This window comes from Bubalus bubalis, chromosome 14, assembly GCF_019923935.1.
Source record: "Bubalus bubalis isolate 160015118507 breed Murrah chromosome 14, NDDB_SH_1, whole genome shotgun sequence".
NCBI classification, from domain to species: domain Eukaryota; kingdom Metazoa; phylum Chordata; class Mammalia; order Artiodactyla; family Bovidae; genus Bubalus; species Bubalus bubalis.
The window spans coordinates 69209837-69224258 of NC_059170.1; positions in this window are offsets into that span (position 1 = coordinate 69209837).

A 14422-nucleotide genomic window follows, 5' to 3' on the forward strand; every position below is an offset into this window, starting at 1 on the left:
ATATCCTCACAAACCTGGAAGAGCTTCTTCTTCATGCAGTTTACAGCTACTACATTGCTTTTCAAATATCTCAAGTCTATATATCCCACTTGGTGAGATAGAAGTTTATTATACATCTGCCTTCTAGAAGAGATCTGGTATTCTATTTTCAAAAAGAACCATCTGGAAATGCCTGTTTCCTATTAGAGCTGCCTCAAAAATAAGCAAAATGAAAGTTAATTTTTACTGGAGCTTAACCTGATATTTTTCCATAACCAAGCATCTTTTAGAGTTGGTCCTATTATACAGGTGCCAAAATGACAAAGAAGCTAAAACATTTGTATCTATAATAGTGCAATCAATTTCTCAAACACTGCAGATCAAAAATTGATTATTCTAGCCATGATTACTGGGAACTGTTGATAACAATGTCAAATATCACAATTTAAAAATATATATATAAAGTATGCAGCACCTCTCCCATCTCTTATTTTGTTCAATATCTTAATCATTTTGAAAGGATCATGCTTTGAACAAGCAGATGTTAATGCAGAAATATAGAACATCTCAATTTTCTCACTGCTAACTCAGCTTACTGAGCCAATTTCACAATTCTCACATTCCTGAGTCCTGGGAGAAAATGCTAATTTAGATTGTTAAAATTGACACGGGTTAGGGTATAAAGGGTAATTAGCATAAAATCCTACACAAAGTGTTCTTAGCAGCATTAATCAACACCCACCTAGGCATACACTTTTTTAGTCAGAGCTGATGTTTAACGAAGCTGAAAAATATCTAAAATATTCTTTTCTAGTTAGGTAATAAAAAATGCAGAGTTTGTCCTCAAATCTGGTTTGAGGGTTTTTTAAGCAAAATACCTCATATGCAAGTTCAAGCATCACTTTTATTTTACACTTAAGAATTATTTAAAGCATATGAAGTACTCTCTTGAGGAAAACACCTTTTAAACACTGGTGCTTTTGACATATTCATGTCAGTGCTGTTCTCTACATGTGTTGTTATTGCTGAAAAGACTGATCTGTTTTCTTCTGGCAAAGACTGCTGCATTTGGTGCCATTGTTTTTATTATCAGTGCAAGGTGCTGCTGTTTTTGCCTTTCATTTATCAGACTTTTAAACCCCAAACAAGTCACTCAGGTCTCAATCTGCTCATCAGGACAGAGATGTTCTTAGTTCCTCAAATTTTGCAAGCCTGCTCTATTAACTAATGCTCTTTTTTCTCTTCTTGCTAATGATGTGATCTAAAGAACTTTCTTCCACTTAGATAAATGATTTGAAGTCAGCTAACTTTTTTGCTCCTTAGTTGCCTCATTTGCAAGAGAGAAAAATGGCAAAACCAACAAACAAAACAAAACAAAAACAACAACAACAAAAAAACCCAGACTTGACAAGTATAACCAAAAGTATTTAAATTTAAGGAGCACAAAGGGTATATATCCCTGGGAGCTGGTTCACTTATGTCCCCTGGGGGCATCTCAAGACTCATCCTGAGCAATTCTATCTGGGAGGTTCCAGACAAGGAATCAAGACTGCAAACCTGTTCTGTTACCCCAGAGGCCATTTATTCTGCATGAGATAATGGTGCTTGGTATCAGACAATGGTTAGATGCAGGGAAGAGAAGCCAACAGAACAGTCTTAGGAGAGGCATTGTTTTTAAAACCTCCAGAACCACAAGATAAGCACCCTGATGAATGCCTGTGATTAGAAGCTGCCACAAAGGCACTGAATTAAAAGTAGGGCAAAGGACTAAGAAGAAGGATGCAGGCGCCTGGCCCAGGTGAGGAAGAAAGTGAAGAGAATATTCCTGACACTGAGAAGAGTATATTTGAGGGTCAAGAACAAAGAAAGAAAGCATGGTGTATTCTAGGAGCTGATATTCTGGAGCACTTGAAGCAGATGGTGCTCAGTGGAAGGGGCCCAAAATGAGGTCAGAGTGTCAGGTGAGATGGGGTGAAGGAGCTGGATTGCAGCTGAAAAGCAATGGGAAGTAAATGAAGTCAATGAAGGCATTAAGTATGTGGCGAAGTGTGCATACATCCCTGTAGTTCAGAAAGCTCTCTCTGACTGCAGCGTGGAGAACAGAAGGGATTCTTGAGCAGACATGGGACAAGAGGTCATTGGAGAAGCTTTTGAAGTGATCCTCATGAGAAATGCCTGTGGATGGAGGCCAGGGGTGGACCAGGTTGGGAGAGAGGGACCAATGATAAGAAAAGCTCAAAGTAGTGAATATTTATCACAGCACTTGAGTATTTATTTATTACCCAGTGCTTTTCCCATATAGTCTCATCAAATTGTTACACACACACACACACACACACACACACACACCCCTTATAATACAGGTGATATTTGCTTAGTCATGTCTGACTCTTTGAGACCTCATGGGTTGTAGCCCACCAGGCTCCTCTGTCCATGGAATTCTCCAGTGGGTAGCCATTTCCTTCTCCAGAGGATCTTCCCAACTCAGGGATCAAACTAGGGTCTCCTGCATTGGCAGGCAGATTCTTTACCATCTGACCCACCAGTATAGCATAGGTACCATTTTTTCTATTCGAAGATGAGGAAATTCAAGTCCAAAGAGAAAATTGGCTCAAACTTCCCCAAAGACTAAAGCTGGGTTGAAGCCAGGAAGCCTGGCTTCACAGTTCTGTCTTTCATTTGCCCTCCAGATGAATTTAGGAAGAAAAACTGGCAGTGCTCAATGACAGACTGGCAGAGGTGGGTAAGAAGACAGGGAGAAGAAGGTCACAGGTGAGCACATGTGCTTTCGGGTGGCGAGGGAGGTAGTGCACTTGGATGCTGAATTCTCAAAGATTTTCATGGTTGGTGAAGGGTGGGAGGGCAGATGGCACTAGAGTCGTGAACATCTTGAGTGTGAGGTGCCTGCAAGTTATTACAATGGGCAGCTGGAAGGGTGGGTCCATCAGGTAAAAGGGACTCAGACTGGATGCATGAGTTTTAAAGTTATCAGCAGCATTCTCTGTGGTCATGGGGTTGCAGAGGAAGAGTGTGTGGAGTTAGAGGGTTAAGGAGCCCGAGAAGGAGCTGTTCTATAGAATTAAGAGGAAAATCAGGAGACGGTCCAAGGAAAGTGACGCTCTGTCATCTGGCATCAGTGACTAAAAGCATCAAACACTCTGGAGAGGTTAATGCAACATGGAAAGACAAAGGAGCCCTCTGATTTTGTAACAGGTGGGCTTTTTCCAGAAGATGCAGGACATGGTGGACACACAGCATAGTGACCATAAGGGGTCTTAACTGCTACTGCCCTTCAGATGACACAATTACATAGTATTCATGTATGGATGCAATAGTTAAACCATAAAGAAGGCTGAGCACTGAAGAATTAATGCTTTCAAACTCTGGTGCTGGAGAAGACTCTTGAGAGTCCCTTGGACTGCAAGGGAGATCAAACCAGTCAATTTTAAAGGAAATCAACCCCTGAATATTCATTGGAAGGACTAATGTTGAAGCTGAAGCTCCAATACTTTGGCCACATGATAAAAGAGCTGACTCATTAGAAAAGACTCTGATTCCAGGGAAGATTGAGGGCAGGAGGAGAAGGGAGCGACAGAGGATGAGATGATTGGATGGCATCATTGACTCAATGGACAGGATTTGAGCAATGTCCAGGAGATGGTGAAGGACAGGGTAGCCTGGCGTGTTGAAGTCCAAGGGGTCCCAAGGAGTTGGATATGACTGAACAACTGGACAACACCAAGAACGGAGTACATGGTGCAGAGAAGAGGGTGCTGCTGAGCCATCTAATGACTCCTGTAACTCCTAATGTCCTGTTCACTGGAACGTATCACTTGGAAGTACAAGCCCCTTAAGAAGTACTAAACCTGATTACTAAGGCTAGATATTTATAAAAATGACATCCCCTATCCAATCTAAAAGGATGATTTTCTGAAGAAATATTTTGGCAAAACACTTTTAGTTTTTAAGCAGGAAGGGGTTTAATATAAAGAATCAAAATAATAATCAAAGAATTGAATGAGTTGGCTCTAAGTTAGACCACAAGAACAACTCCCAGAATAATAAAAATAACTATTAGGGAGACAATTCTATTTACAACAGCATCAGAAAGAATAAAAGACATAGGAATTAATTTAACAAAAGAAGTATAGAATTTAAATTTGGCCAAAAAATCCCTGAATTGACTTGAATTTCCTGAAAACCCCTAGAATGAGTTGCCTGCAATAAGACAATCTAGAGCATACTTATAAAATATGTAAAATTCCATTTTTAGACATTTGATTTTATAGGCCATTGGTACTGTGTCATTACATTAGTCTATATACTTTGAATTTCTGCAGACACAAAAAGTGTGCCTTCATATTCAGAACATGGTAACTTAAATTAATTCAACCCACTGACTTAAAAAAAAAAGTACTGTTAAAAAAGCTAATATACGGAAGACACTACTTTCAATGGAGAACCTCTCCCAAGATGACTAATTTTATTTCTAAAAGCGATTATTAGCTTTTATTTAGTAATTATACCAACTCAAGAGTTTATATTAATATTAAGAAAGTTCTTCACTTGTGGGCACTTTACATTTTTCACAACACTTTCACACTGATATGTTCCTCTGGGTGGTTTGTTGGGGGAGGATAAGCTGGCGGGGGAGAGGAGAGGAAGCAAAAAGTTTATGGTGTGTATAAAATATACTATGAAAGAGCCTATGATTCTAATTCTTGATTTTTTCAAAACTGTATATAAAAGAAATGTAATTTTAAACTACTCTTCACACACAAGGCTCTCAACAAATTAACAACTTACACAAACCCCTGTGAGACTCTGTAGAATACTCATTTACTAAAGGGAAATCATGCGTTTATATTCTTACTTCAGGTCACTTAAAATGTCAGTAACACAGCAGAGAAGGAAATCAGAAGGAATATGTTCCCAGACACTGAATTATAATTTCTCTAAGTCTGAATCTTTCAACTCTTGTTATGCAGAGGATTAACAATTTAGTTTTCTCAGAAGAGGGAAAATAAGACTCATGGTATTTCTGCTCTGTTTGAAATTCTGAAACCAAATTCAGCTTCACAGAATATTGTTTGGAAGAAAACCAAGCCCATTCGCTAAGTAAGGAAGTCTCTGCTGGTAAATGTTTACAAGACAAATGTACAGATGAAAGACAAGTAATTTATCTTTATTTCATACTGAGAATGGTAATTTAAACTACAGTAAATCTGTCATTTGAAGGAAATGTTAAATATAGGTCATATACCTTTATAACTTTATCAATATGTGAATAAGTAATATGAACAGTAAGCTGATTTTGAGCTATGGGACAAGTATACTAATGACACGTATTATCATCATGTTAGTATCAGTATCTGAGATATGCATAAGAGTCAGAAACTACATTCCAGTTTCTGTTAGTGTATGAGTAACCCCTGGAAAACCATGCCGCTCCAAGTCAGGCAAGCCTTACTAGCTCGAAATGAGACACGGACAAACAGAAATTCTACCTTCGGAAATGTACACCACACTTTAAAAATCCTAATTGTGTAAAAGTGATACTTAAAAAAATAATGTCAAGAGATGAAAATAAGAATCATATTTTCAAGCTGGAAGGGATCTTAGAAAACATCTAACCAAAATCTTCATCACATAAAAGTTTTTTTTAAAAAAAAAAGGTCCCAAATAGCAGGTCCCCATACTGACTATGGATCCTAAGTGCTAGGTGTAAATTCCAATAGGGGAAAGCAGGAAGTACACTTAATCAAACCAAGTACCCAACATGGAAACATGACACAGTTAAAGTAATCTGATTGATTGAGGATGCTAAGAAAAAGATACAGCAGTCTCCAGAGTGCTTATGGCTTTCTAATGTGATGTCTGTCTGCACGTATAGTATATATCCATCTATGAACTATCGAACTACCCACTTACCTATCCGTATCTCGATTTCTCTGTCTCTATTCATCCATCATATATCTTTTTCTGTATCCATCATCTATTTATCCATCAACTTAAAAAAGACTTCCTTCCTGCCATATAGTAAGTGGCAACAAAATGTTAATGATTGTTTTTTGGAAGTAAAGTTTTATACTGTGGTTCAACTTAAACTAATCTCAGAGACATGTATAGACATATCAAAATGTGGATAATCAACGAAAAAAAAATCACTTTGATTTTACTTCATTCCCCAGAGAAAAGACATCAGGAGATTACGCAGCCTTAGCCTTCGAGTGGTTTGGTAATAACGTTCTAGTGATTATGTAACCCTGTATTTAAAAAATAGAACAACTTTTAACCTAGCAATTACACTTCTGGAAATGTAGCCCAAGGACATAATTATATTCATAAAGACACAGCTACAAGGGTGCTCATTATAGGGTTGTTTATAGTGGCAAAAAAGTTAGAATCGAACTAAATGGCCAACAACATGAAATGCATTGAATAAAGTATGGTAGAACTCTGCTAGAAGAAGGTTAACACTGTGGAAATACCTTCACAAGCCTATTATGAAATAGAAAAAGATACTATAAAACATTAAGGACACATGATATTGAATAAACATATATCTAATCCTGCCTTCTTTACCTTTCCCAATGTTCCTTCCACATGTAATATCACTGCATTCAGCAGGCAATCTCTCATCCTCAGCTGACCTGATTCTACAGTAGTGACACTATGAACTTTCTTAAAAAACACTCTTTTATGTTGGCCATATAACCCAACACTTTCCTTTTTAGTCTCCAACAATTTCTAAAATTACTATTATTAAGGCTTTATTTTTTAGAGAATTTTAAAGTTCACAGCAAAACTGAGGGGAAGATACAGAGATAGCTCCTATACCTGCTGCTCTGCCCACACACTGCCTTCTCTCTGTCAGCATCCCCACCAGAGTGGTACACCTGTTACCACTAATGAATCTATACTGACACACCGCCACCACCTGAAATGCATTGTTTATGTTATGGTTCACTCTCTGTGTCTCCTAAGGTTTTGAGCACCAAAGAACACATGCTTTTGAACCGTGGTATTGAAGAAGACTCTAGAGAGTCCTTTGAGCTGCAAGGAGATCAAACCAGTCAATCCTAAAGGAAATCAACCCTGAATATTCATTGGAAGGACTGATGCTGAAGCTGAAGCTCCAATATGTTTGCCACCTGATGCAAAGATCTAACTCACTAAAAAAGAACCTGATGTTGGAAAACATTCAAGGCAAAAAGAGAAGGGGATGGCAGAGGTTGAGATAGATATCATCATGACTCAATGGACATGAATGTGAGCAAACTCCAGCAGACAGTGGATGACAGGAAAACTTGGCGTGCTGCAGTCCATGGGGTTGCAAAGAGTAGGACACAACTGAGCAACTGAAAACAACAAAAGGTTTTGAGCACTCATTCCCCATGCTTTTGTCAAATCTTATCTTTACCCCTTAACATGAAATATTTGCCTCCCTCCAGCCACAGTACAGGAGAAGGCAATGGCAACCCACGCCAGTGCTCTTGCCTGGAAAATCCCATGGACGGAGCAGCCTGGTAGGCTGCAGTCCATGGGGTTGCGAAGAGTCAGACATGACTAAGTGACTTCACTTTCACTTTTCACTCTCATGCATTGGAGAAAGAAATGGCAACCCACTCCAGTGTTCTTGCCTGGAGAATCCCAGGGACGGCGGAGCCTGGTGGGCTGCTGTCTATGGGGCTGCAGAGTCGGACACAACTGAAGCAACTTAGCAGCAGCAGCAGCAGCCACAGTAATGGGCCTTCTCATCTATTTTTTTTTTTTTTCCATCTCTGTCTTATATACCCATGGTTTAATTACTGTCTGCTCACAGATACTTCACATATTTATAATCTTCATCTAAGTTTAGACTATCTGCCCAACAATGCAGTTGTAGTACTCTTGATTACTTAAAAAGCACTTCAGACTCAACATATCTAAAGTGAGAGACATTATTACTCCCTGAATCACCCACTTCAAACTGGTCACAAGCGATTCTCTTTCAGAGATCCCTATCTTGGAAAGAAACTGCTATCCATTTAATAAGGCAACAGACAATAATTAATGCTATTGATAGCACATTTACCCCCAAGAACAAATACAGTTGACTTTGGGGTTTGAGGATCCAGCCTTCACTTAGGCAAAAATTCAGGCAGCCCTCCTAATCCAAGGTTCCATACCTACCAACTCAACCAACCACAGACCCTGTTGAATGATTGGTATGTGCTTAGTGAAGCCCTCAGTACTTTCACCAGTATGTCTTTAGGTCTCCTTGATAAGCAGCTATCAACAGTATGTGGCTTTCTTTTTGGCCGCAGACCAAAGCAATTTATAGTTCAAGTTCCTATGCTATAGAAGGGGTTCAATCAGTGTCTTAAATGATCCTGAACTAAACAGATTTATACAGCAAGTAGTGTCTGCTGATACTGCTGCTAAGTCACTTCAGTGGTGTCCAACTCTGTGAGACCCCATAGATGGCAGCCCACTAGGCTCCCCCGTCCCTGGGATTCTCCAGGCAAGAACACTGGAGTGGGTTGCCATCTCCTTCTCCAGTGCATGAAAGTGAAAAGTGAAAGTGAAGTTGCTCAGTCGTGTCCAACTCTTAGCGACCCCATGGACTGCAACCTACCAGGCTCCTCCGTCCATGGGATTTTCCAGGCAAGAGTATTGGAGTGGGGTGCCATTGCCTTCTCCAAAGTAGTGTCATAGGAGCCAACTAATCAATCCCTCCAAGAGTAAGGCAAAGATGAGTCTCAGAAAATGAAAGTTTATACAGTACTCACTATAATAACTAATTTGTTTGATTGCTTTAAGCATTCTAGCAATCCTTTGAGGTTTTAGGTATAATTGTATTCATGGAAGCAGAGACATTAACTGTCCAAGGTCAAAATCAGTTCAGTTTAGTAACTTAGTCGTGTCCGACTCTTTGTGACCCCATGGACTGCAGCATGCCAGGCTTCCCTGTCCATCATCAACTCCTGGAACTTGCTCAAACTCATGTCCATCAAGTTGGTGATGCCATCCAACCATTTCATCCTCTGTTATCCCCTTCATCTCCTGCCTTCAATCTTTCCCAGCATCAGGATCTTTTCCAATGAGTTAGTTCTTTGCATCAGGTAGCCAACATATTGGAGCTTCAGCTTCAGCATCAGTCCTTCCAGTGACTATTCAGGACTGATTTCCTTTAGGATTGACTGGTTTGATCTCCTTGCAGTCCAAGGGACTTTAAAGAGTCTTCTCCAATACCACAGTTCAAAAGTATCAATTCTTCAGCCCTCAGCTTTCTTTATGGCCCAAGATCACAATAGACAGCAGTAAATGGAATAGCTACCATTCTAGTCTAGACCTGCTTGACTCTATCTTTCATACCACACCTTAATTATGGCAGAGACCCTGGGAGGAACTGGTCCTGCAGGTACTGTGTACTACCCACCATGTGCACACACTACTCAAACATCATTCTGTTCCACTGGGCTAATTTTCTATGAGCTCTCAATTGTTAGACATAAGAAATGTGGACGCTCCCACATTCCAAGGATCAACTTCAGTTTTTCTGATTAGGAATTTCCTCCAAGGTCTCCTCCAGGTGATCCCAGTCCTGGAAATCTGTTTTTCAGTGCTCTTCAGATCTAATGAAAACAGATAACTTGTCAAAGGGAGATATTAGTAATAACTTATAAATGGAGAATGTGGTAAGCAGTCTATTTTCTTAATTTTATATTAAGGAACACATTTAAATTAACATTAGGACTAGAATACATTGAATTTGGGGAAAAATAAAAATCATTCTTTTTTTAGACATTTGAGGTTTAAAATTGATCAATAGCTATTTATATAAGAATTTTTTAAAACAGAAAACTGAGCTATGTTCTCAAGGGCTGATGTGTACACCGATGACAGATTATGTTGAATTTTTTACTGGCTTGTCATGAAATGACCAGAAAAAATTAGCATACAAATTAAATAGTTCCGAAAATAGTAGTTAGTTTTTCATAAGACAACTTGGAAAGGGGCATCTGGGAAGCAGAGCAGGGAAAAGTAGGAGAGATTAGGAGAAGGGTGTGAAAGACAGCTGACAATGGAGAAAGAACGGCTTACTCATGTCTGAGATAATGGCACCTTAGCAATAAAAATATCTGTATTTCATTACTTCCAAAGAGCAGGGCCTGTTGGAGCAGAGACCCAGCATTGCGACCACTAATCTGCTGTGCTGTGTGCTTAGCTGCTCAGTTGTGGCTGACTCTCTGCGACCCCATGGACTGTAGCCCGCCAGGCTCCTCTGTCCATGCGGATTCTTCAGGCAAGAGTATTGGAGTGGGTTGCCATGTCCTCCTCCAGGGGATCTTCCCGATCTGGAGATCCACCCCATGTCTCCCATATTGAAGGTGGATTCTTTACCGTCTGAGTCACCAGGGATGAAGAATAGTAGAATAGAGTTCTGCTATGTGAGTGCTCTTTTCAGAAGATATTCTAGGACCAGCCCCCAGTTTTGTGAGCCCCACCAGCTAACTCCCCAAATCTTCTTATTGCTTCAGAAGCCGCGCTTACTCTCTTTTGTTCTAGTATTACAAACCCTTCCTTCTATTTCTTTTTGATTATATTTGGTGGTTACCTAATATTATCTAAAGATGTATCAGTACTGTCAAAAAGACTGGATGAAGAGTTTAAACTTTAGGCACCCCCAAGAGTTGATGCAGAAATGTTTCATTTCACTCTTCTAAGGCATCAAGGTAAAGAAAAGCATTACTATTGCACATTGAAGTTTCTAATTCCACCTAGATTAACAATTTTTTTTTATTGAGAGCAGTATACTACACATGTAACATTAATAAATTTATTTTTGTTTTAGTCATTCCATCTTTATTAGCCATGAGAGAAACACCAGGAACACTACTGGATGCAGAAATTAAAGAGTGGGTACAGCATAGTCCCTGAACCTAAGTCAAAATGTAGAGAGGCAAGAAAACAGAATAACCTTGTAATATAAAGACTGGAAACAGGCATGCTCAATAGATCAATAAACTGTAAGGTAGACTTGAAGGATATATAGGAGGTACTCAGGCTAAGGGAGAAAGGGCTGCTGATAAAGGATGGATTCTAAGAAGAGAAAAGACCACATACCAAGGTACAGACATGTGGGAAACCCAGAGTGTTATAAGAACTCCGTATGTTTCTATGGGGATATTTCTATGTATGGGAATTTTCTATGTATAGAAGGTGAATAGATAAGAGGGTACATTTTTTGGCACCCCTGAAGCCCTGCTAAGTAATTTGACCATCTTGCAGTGATGATGGAGAATCAAACAACATGATCACTAATATGCTCTAGAAATATGTCCTCTATACCACAAACAGGGATTGAATAATTTCAAAAGTCATACCAAACTTTCTGTCAGCACCTATATGAAAATTAAAGCACATGTTCAGGACTCCTCAGAATTAATATAAAGGATACATGTATATATAGAGAGGAGCGTCCCCGATAGCTCACCTCAGTTGGAAAAGAATGTGCCTGCAATGCAGGAGACCCCCATTTGATTCCTGGGTTGTAAAGATCCCTTGGAGAAGGGAAAGGCTACCTACTCCAGTATTCTGGTCTGGAGAATTCCATGGACTGTATAGTCCATGGGGTCCCAAAGTCGTGTCCAACTGAGCAACTTTTCACTGTGCAAAATATGTTAGCAGCTGATTGAGGAGAAGAGTGGTGAAGACCAAAGCTTTGAAGTCAGGAAAAATAAGGTTTGTTAAAAATCTTGATCCAGACAGTTAAAGCTATATAGTCTTTGTATATTCAGTTATTTTTGAATTTCCATTTCCTTTTCCTCAAAACAATACTACATCAGGGACTGACTATGAAGATACAATAAAACATCTATCAAGTTGAAAGTGCCTAGCAAATAGTACACACTTAATAATTATTTTTAAATAATCAAATATTCTTTTGAAATGATTGTTATGAACCCTATCAATGTGGATATATGTATTCATTTCACATACTTTTATTAGAAATCTAAAAAAAAAACTTGATATGATATTAGGGAAAGTTTTTGGTTTTTAAGACAGATCATTTCTGATAATATGAAATAACAGTATCTGGTCATCCTGTACTATTAATTTTATGTGGGCCAAGAGACTTAATTTGGTTGTCAGAAGTCTTTGAAATAGTGGGAGTGTTGTGAAGAAAGTTGGACACCCCCCAAAAGCTAGTCTAGTTCAATTACAAATGTTCCCTAAAGATCAAGTTGATTGTTAGATCATAATTCAGATTGAAAGAAAATAATAACAAGATCAATCATATTGCCAGCCTGCTCAAAAACTGAAGGCATTCAAAATACCAGTACATAAGGTTGGATGAGGATGAGGAATTGTGCCAAGTGTTACATGAGTGAGATTCCCAGAGGGACAAAGAAGTAAATCCAAAAAGCAATGTGCCATGAGGTTGACATTTCACATACTGATTTCTCTAGCTCCTTTTCCCCATCCTTGCTGTGTAGAAAGGAGCAGAAATGTCCTCTGACAGATGTCCACATAAGTAGAGATGGACTCTCTCCCAGTTGAGTTGGGAGCACCAGATTCTGCCATCTTGGTTTGACTAAGTAGATGCCAACCATATGCATACAATTGGAAAGGGTGTCATGGAAAGACATTTGGAGAAGCAGCAGAAATAACTCAGTACAATTCAGTCTCTTTGAACAAAGAATGGGGTATAAAATACTCTCACATCCCTAGTACTCTTCTTTATTTATTCACTTTTTAACATTCAGATTTATGAATAGTTTTCACTCGACTTTAACTTATTTTTATCCTTTTACAAGTGAATACCCCTCCCCTAAAATAACCAACATATTTCTTAGTGACTCCCTGACAACAATTTTCTTCTCTCTCAACTTTTTGGGACATTTTCTTTTTCCTTTCTTGTCACTGGGACCACTGTTAGGTAGAGACTTTGCCCTATTCCCCTATCTCATTATCCCAAACCGCAGTGACTAGATCAGTGAGGCAATTTGGGTGGCAAAGGGGAAAATCAATACCAGTGAAATTAATACCTAATATCTCTCCCTTGATCACAGTAACATTTCCTATTCATCCTGATTCCTAATCCTTTGCCAACAGGCAGTGTAATGCAAGTGAATCTGATATCACTCTTTTGATTTGCCAAACAGCCACATTTAGTGGGAACAATCATTCCCAAAATCCCTTTTTACCTAGGGCTGTCCAGCACAATTACTTAGTGTCCCATTTTTACTATCCAAAAGTGTCCTGTATGTGAAGTCAAGTTATATGGACATTGTGCTTATAGTGTCTAAATGTAAAAAGAGGATGGGGAGGGATGACCATTAAAAAAAAAAAATCATTTTATCTCTTGTCTATTTCACTTTGATGGCAGAGAAACAACTTCATCATTTAAAAAGACAGTAATTAAGAATAGGGGAGGAAAAGACTGAACTAAGCAACTGATCAACCACCTCAACATTAGTAACACTGCACCACACATACACTCACATAAGCAATACAGGGGCTAGGTCCTGTGTGTGCATCCAGAAAAGGAAGGTACTCCTGATTAGGAGCACCCATGTGGCAGAAGAGGGGAAGCTGCTGGCTGGTTAAATTCTACCTGATGGAGGAGAATGAATCAGGAACATGAGAGGTACCGTTCGGGGTCCTCAAGCTTCCTAACAGCTGGAAGGCAGGAAGCTGCCGGTGGGGAGAGGTTGGAGGATGAGCAGCGCGAGACTCCTTGTCTGGGCTGCAGGCAGTGATCTTGTTTTCTATTCTCCTCCCTCCCCATTACAATCTGGAGCCTATTTTAGCAGGAACATTGTTATACATGGTGATTAAGTTCTATAATTCCATTAGCAGAGTACTAAGCTTCAGATACATTGGACTTAATTAGACTTTTATGGAAAGGTCTGGGGAATTAACCACAATGTAAAACATTGTTCATTTGAGAAAATGTATTCCCAAATGCAAACAAATGCTCACCAAACTTCTGGAATATAATTCCTTTGAAAGTGATCGATTAAAAAAGGGTGTGATCAATTTCTCTCGACTCAGGCTGCCTGTTTTGAACTACCAGAGAGCTTTTAAATTCAAACTATTTCCAGGGCACCACACCAAGAGATTCTAATTTAATTGGCCTGGGGTGAAGCATGGAAATAAATATATTTTAAAAAGCTTCTTGCAGCTGGGCTGAGAACCACTGGGCTAGTAAATGCTTCTTGGATCTATATTTGAGTAAGTGGCTTGGGAGGGTTGGTTTTCATTACAGAAGTGTCTTTTCTTCACAATAGGATTCACCTCCAGCTTTATTTTTCAACTGTTACTCAACCTAAAAAACCCTTTAGTGTTGTCTTTTCTAAAAAGACACACACCTGTAGTATAAAAATAAATACACCTCCTTGCTAAACAGTCATTACTGAGTTTTTAAAATCTCATTGTTGTTCAGTCGTTA